Below are 7,349 nucleotides of genomic sequence, written 5' to 3'. Positions count from 1 at the left end.
CCCCCAAAATGTCTGGCATACACGGATACGGACCTTGTCTTTTGCATTCTCCATGAGGAAAATACGCTCGTGTTGGTGAAAAGATGCAAAAGCTATCAAAATGGGGTGAAGGCCTAGTGTTTCTGACAATGGCAGCTGTCCTTGACAACCAAACAAAGGAGTCCAGTCTGAAAGAAATGCCTATGAGGGGGTTCACTCAACAGTAAGGAAGAAACAAATTTATCCTGTTTTTAATGGCTCCCACCGCCCTTCCTGATGTTATCAAAATTCCAGAAAGAATCAGTCACCCCCAGGATCACTATGGGACAGGAGAGGTTCTCAACAACCTTCAGTGGCTCCCACTTCCTTGCGTACCAGTCCTCACTCCACTCACTGCTTTCCCTAATGTTTCACGAGTATCACTCGTGAAACGTATCTCCCTTTACCTAGACAGTACTTTCCATCCCAGCTCATCAGGCCTCCCTAATTCTTAAATAAGTTGGTCCTTCTTACCTCCTTATTAGCCGTGCACTTTGGGGACATTTCTTCACCTTGTTAAGCCTCAGATAGATTACTTCTCTAGAGGTGGGGATAATAACAATACATTCCTCAACTATGACAGTATCTACCCAAAATACGGACATCTTTCCGCTTTAACACACCGATCTCACTTCTAGAAATGATGTGCACGTATATGAGATGACCATCGTGGGGTTATTCATCGTAGTATTATTTCTCATATAATAAAAATATTGAAAGTGACCCAATTGCCTATCGGTAGGTATCAGTTGAAGAAACCATGGTAAATTCATCTCCTAGACATAATAAGCAAAAAAAACAACGTACAAAAGAAGTGTGGGTTCATGGCATAATAGAAAATAAATATTTGGTCTTTGTGCCCAGTTTCTGTCACCAAGCTTCTAAAACCTCTGGAATTTCCTATCTTTTCTATACTAATGAGGTAACTCATGGCGGGGTGCAGGGGCCTAGGTATCTTCAGGATGGGGGCTGACGCCAGAAGGACGAAGCCATGATTAAAGGGTTGGAACTTTCAGCCCCATCTCATGACCCCCAGGGAAGGGAGAGGGGCTAGAGATTGAATTCAACCACCAGTGGCCAGAGATTTAATCAGTTATGTCTCGATAAAAACCCCTACTGGGGTTTGGGAGCTTCTGGATTGGCGAATACACTGATGTGCTGGAGAGGGGGTGGGCTTAGAGAGGGCATGGAAGCTCTGTGCCAGCCTGACACCCCCTCCCCCAACAACCTGTTCTATGCCCCCCTCTTCCATCTGGCTGTTCTTGAGTTACATTCTTTGTCAAAACAAAACAAACAACCTGTAGTTGCAAACAGAGTGCCTTCCTGAGTTCTGCAAATCATTCTAGTGAGTTATCAGACCTGATGGGGGAGGCAAGACTGTGAGAACAGCCAAATTGTACTCAGCTGGGCAGAAGTGGGGATCACCTGGGGACCCCTCTTGTGCTGGTATCTGAAATGGGGTTGGTCTCATGGGAACGAGCCCTTGATTTGTGGGATCCGATGCTACCTCCAGGTACCTTGAAATTGAATTGAATTGACACCCAGCTGGTGTCACAGAATTAGAGTATTGGTGTGGAAAAATGACGCATATTCGGTATCAGAAGGAAACCACGCATTTGGACTAAGAAGTGGTGTCCGGAAAGAAAAATCACAGTGTCGGATGCTTTCACATAAGAAAGGAGAGAGAAGCAAGTCTATGTGTTTGGATTGGCCCATATTCTCACAATGGAACAGCGAAACGGTAGACTAGAAAGTAATCAAAATGACCACCTAGAACAGGGTGGCCAGGGTCAGGGATGGGAACAAGACTTCCCTATATGTAATTTTTTCATAGTTTTAATTTCTCAATCACGTAAGAGTATCACTTGTTAAATGCTTTAATTTACAAAATCTTCGTAAAATTATCACGAGCCTTAATTTCTCACTGTCTTGCCATTAACTAAGTGAGCGCTATGCAGATAGGTGAGGACCAAGTACCAGCCACGTGACTGTGGGCTAATTACCTCTCTGGGTCTCTGTTTTCTTGAGAATCTGTGAGATGAGGACAATGAAAGCACCTATATCATGGAATTAAATATACCGAAGATTTTAAAAGGTGGCACATACTTTGTATAAATGGGAGAAATCAATGTGTGTTTTGGACTCCTCACAGTATCTTGCACAGGGAGAACCCCTACAAACATCTGTGGATTGACTGACTGGAATAAAGCTTTATGGGAAAACTTGCTCCCTGGAAAACCTAAGAGAGTCTTCAAATGACAGGCCTGGATTTTCAATACTAAACTCAGACCCAAAGAAAGAAAGAAAAAGAACATAAAATATGCAGGCAAGGGAACATGAAGAAAATATGTACTTGAAATTCTAAAGAAGATGTGATACACACACACACACACACACACACACACACACACACACAATGGAATATTACTCAGCCATGAAAAAGAATGAAATAATGCCATTTGCAGCAGCATGGACGGATCTAGAGATTATCATACTAAGTGAAGTCAGCCAGACAGAGAGAAACATCATACGATATCACTTATATGTGGAACCTAAAAAGGAAATGATACAAAGGAACTAATATACAAAACAGAAACAGAACCACAGACATAGAAAAATATGTAAGGTTACCAAAAGGGAAAGAGGAGGGAGGGATAAATTAGGAGTTTGGGATTAACATATACACAGTACTATATATAAAATAGATAACCAGCAAGGACCTACTGTATAGCACAGGGAACTCTACTCAGTATTTTATAATAACTTCTAAGGGAAAAAATCTGAAAAAGAATATATATATATAATATGTATATTATATATATATATAAAATGTATAACTGAATCACTGTGCTATACACCTAAAACTAACACAAAGTTATAAATCAACTATGCTTCAATAAAAAATAGATTTTTTAAAAGAAATTCTATTAATAGACACTCCAGAGAGACAGACCAGCAGAGCAGCAGCATTGGGGACAGAGCATAACGTCTTCCAGAAACTTTGAAAATAGGAGTTAGGGGGTAGAGATCCTCAGATTGAAAAGTTATACCAAGTACTAATTGGTATACACTGGAGGAAAAAAAAAAAATCCCCACTTAGACACTTGCTACTGAAACTTCAGACCATCAGCAGTAAGGAGAAAATTCCTAAAGCACCAGAGAGAAAAGACAAATTACCAAGGCAGGAAGGGCAGTCGGTCTTAGACAAGATTTTCCCCAGCAGTAACCGACATCAGGAGAGAATGACATAACATCTTCAATCAACTGCGGGAATACAGCTGTCAACCTAAATTCTATCCCCAGCCAAACTGTCATCTATAAATTCCAACACAAAGACATTTCAGATGGACAAGGACACAGAAAATTCACTACTCATGGAGTTCTCTGTAGCAGGGCAAGCAGTAGCCCACTGGCCCACTGACTGTTTTGGCAAACAAAGTTTTATTGGAACGCAGCCAAGCCAGTTCATATATTCATATACACATTATCTAGGGTTGCTTTCCAGTTACAACAGCAGAGTAGCTGCCACAGACACTGTATAGTCCAGACAGCCAAGGATATTTACACTCTGGTTCTTTACAGGAACATTTTGCTGATCCCTGCTCCACAGGACTCAGTATTTACATGTGTATCTACTCATCCAACATATACTTGCTAAGCCTCCGCCGTGTGTGCCAGACCCAACCACGGTAAGAGGAAGGATGGCAGGTTCCTGGTCCAGGCAGACGGAAGCTTAGCAAGGGCTGTGCTGGATAGCCACCCCTCTTTTCTGGGAGGTGGAGCCCACAGGTGTGTCTGAAAACAGCAAAACAGAAATCTGTCTCGACAGAGACAACTCAGCCCCCTTTGAATCTCATGTTTCAGACAGGGAGCTGGTACCCTGAGATAGTTCAAGGGTCACAGAGTTGGCTTTGGTTCCTTGTGTCACGGACCTGGTCATGAATTCCTCATCCCTCTCACTTGCCGTCTGTCCACATCTGCTCTCTCTGACTGTGCCCTGATGCACAGCTGATGCTAGAACAGCCCAAGTTTCCTGGCCTTCCCCCTGCACAGCATCCCACCTGGTCCTTCTCCAAGCCTCTGCTCCGGCTCTGCCCATCACTTGGGGTGCCCTTCCTCCATTGCCTGGCTTGGCTTTCTCATCTCCTCCAAGAAGTCTTCCCCACGCCCAGACTGGGTCAGTACCTGCTTCTTCATCCCGATATACGTTGCAACATAAGCATCTCGGGAGTGCTGTCTATTGTGGCGCTGTGTCCAGGTGGGTTCTCTCTCCACCCCCTTTCTGGGGCTGAGATACATCTAATACCACGATAGACAAAGGGGACATCTGCTACGAGACTCACTGTGGAGGAAGAGGTGGAAACCCTTGGCTATGAATGCCCCTCATGAAACGAACAGAGAACAGAGCTCTAGAGAAAGATCTGACGTTTCTGCGGGTGGTGCAACACCCCGCACCCCACCCCCACAGGTGGTGCTGTGCGGGGAGCCAATACTGGCCAGACTGGACCCTGGTGGTTCTTGCCAATCGTGTAGATAAATAGGAATTGATGTAGAGTAGCTCCATGACGGAGGTCTGTTCAAACAAAGACGGGAGAGGAGAAGGGAGGAAGGAAGGAGGGGAGGCAACAAGCTCGTGTTCGACAGACGAACCCCTCCTCCCCGCCCCGGTCCCATGGGATTCTTTCCCTCTGTCACAAATTCTTGATCCCTCTGCCTCTTCCGTTTCTCGCCCACCTCTTGTCATTTACTCAGCGCCTCATTCCGGAACGCTGGAAGGATTAATGAGACACGCATGGCAGAAGGGTGCTCACGTTTATTCACTCTGGCCCCCCACTGTTATTAATTCTTACAATTTCCCTGCACTAAATACCACTCAGATCTCAACAGTTCTGAGCTTTCCTGCCAGCTAAGAGACAAGAAATCACATATTCAGGTGACGGAAGGACCCAAGTGGATTTATAATGGTGTGAATAACAGGTAGCTTGATTTACCAAAGCTTCGAGATACTTAAGAATTCATATAAAAGGATTTGGGGATTTTGAGAATACATGTCTTCCAGGGGTGGGGATGGGGGTAATTGACTATCCTGACAATTTCTATAAGTCAAATTCTATTTCTCTGAGGAACATTCACAGATGTGCTTCCGTGAGAAACTTCTAAGTAAAACTAGGAACTCGGGACTAGTTCAGGGCAAACTCTGAAGACTGTATCTTTGCCTTGTGTGAGTTTAGGATTCAAAAAGTTGTCTATATACTTGTTTCTTTCCACTTGGCCTCCCAATAAGGCTGTGTGGTAGGCAGGGGCCAGTGATCACATCCATTTATAAACGAGGAAAGTGAGGCTCAGTTTAAGGTTGGTTCCCCTCGGGGATTTGGTGGCAAAGCCAGGTCTCCAGACGGAACAGCCCCTTCCACTGGGCTTCCCCGGCCTGCAAACTGGGCAGGTGATAGACCCGTGCCTAGAAAGGCCCCCAGCTTGGTTCTACTGTTGCCGTCTTGAAATTCTCAATAATTTTGACCCAGCGTTACCGAACCAGGTTCATTTTGCCCGACGCACAAGCGAAAATGCTAAGACTCGAAGGTCTGCAGCAAAGAAAGGGTTTACTCACGTGGCAGCCAAGCGAGGAGATGCGACACCAAGTCCCGGACGCCCCTTCTTGAAGGCAAGGGGCTTGGGGTATTTGGGGATGAAGAAGCAGGGTAGTCTGAGGCGTGGGGGCCGTGAGCAGCGTGGAGAAGGTGCTTGGAAAAAGGTGCAGTAATTGTCATTCTGCACAGATGTAACCAAGCTTCAGGCCTCTGCACGTTAAAACATGGAGGTGCTTAGCGCAATCGGAGGGTGGAGACTTGAGCCCTCTGACGTCAAAAGGTCACCGAGCAGACGCTCACACATGCCCAGTTGGCGGGTTGGTGGTCTTATCCAGTCTTAACTGGCTCCGCTTGAACTAGACACAGCTGACTCCAAGTTCTTGGAAAACAACTTGGACAAATATCTTATTCTTTAGGCTACGTGCCCCTTGGAGGACAAGCACGTTTTTTGTAGCAACAATTAAAATGACCTTGATGGTGAAAGCAGGGTACAGGTGTAATGGATTCAATTAATGATCACCCACGGTTTCACCAGGAGTCCTGCATTTGCATTTTGCACGGGGCCCTGTAAATCCTGTAGCCCATCCTACCCACAGTTCCTCGGGCTCCCCTTCTATTCCTCCACCCGGATGCCAGACACGCCCGCCACCCTGGGGCTTTGCTCTCCCAGCTCCTGGGACTCCTCGGCCCTCCTCCTTCTCTCTGGATCTGCAGCAGCTAAAAGTGCTGAGAGTCCGGGAGGAGCACCCCCCATGTACACTGGCAGCTCCTCCTGCGTGGCTTCACATCCTACAGGATAAATCAGTACCCATCTCTATCAGTTCATCAAAGTCAAAATTCTCTAAAATGTGTTTAATTAAAACAAGAGTCTCTTGGGCTTTCTCAGATTAGACGTGATCAAACCCACCCAGAATACTGGATTTCTCTTGGCGTTTAGGCTGGGTCTCTTTGTCCAATTCCCTGCCTCTGATGGTCTCCAATTCTTGACTCAAAAGGGAGAGAGGGAGGGAGGGAGAGAGGGAGCCCATCGGAAAGGCTGCAAAGGTCCACTGCTGGCTGTTGGCTATGACCGTCCTCTCCCTGGAATCCTGCCCAGCACGTGTCCGTGCCTCTGGGTACAGAAGACAAAGCTATGCATCCCTACAAAGGTGACCAGGATGGTGCCCGGGGAAGGAGCCAACGCTCTCCCCAGATTTATCTCTTCCCAACCACCCCGAATGTTCTACCTTCCTTGGGTGGTCTCCAGATCCCGCTCCTTCCTTAAAATTCAAGCACCCCCCTCACCCATCTTGCTCCATAATTGACTTTAGATGAATCTACTTCCCGAACGATAACTCTTTTCTGTCCTCTCCAGAGGTCCACGGAAAACTGACGTGTAACCATGCATATCACACCAGCGAGAAAAACCCACATCAGAGCAAACTTTGAGATTTTTTTTTATTATGCATTTGACAGTATTTTCTGTGTTAGCACAATGAATGAATTTCTCTCTGAGATATCATCTTGCCACAGAGACAAACAGTGCACAGGTGTTTAAAAAATGTGATTCAAGCCCTAAGGACTATGAGTGGGACTCAGAACACGAGTGAACATCTATGTACAGAGGCTTTGCGTTGAACACACCCGCCACAAGGAGTTGACACAGAGAACAGTTTCACAATAAATAATTGCTTCTCTAAACTGTACCCCATCCTGCTGGCAAATCAGTCCCTTCCATTTCCTTGTGACACTCACTTTTATACC

Source organism: Phocoena phocoena, chromosome 15, assembly GCF_963924675.1.
Source record: "Phocoena phocoena chromosome 15, mPhoPho1.1, whole genome shotgun sequence".
In the NCBI taxonomy this organism is placed as follows: domain Eukaryota; kingdom Metazoa; phylum Chordata; class Mammalia; order Artiodactyla; family Phocoenidae; genus Phocoena; species Phocoena phocoena.
This window is presented reverse-complemented; position numbering follows the sequence as displayed.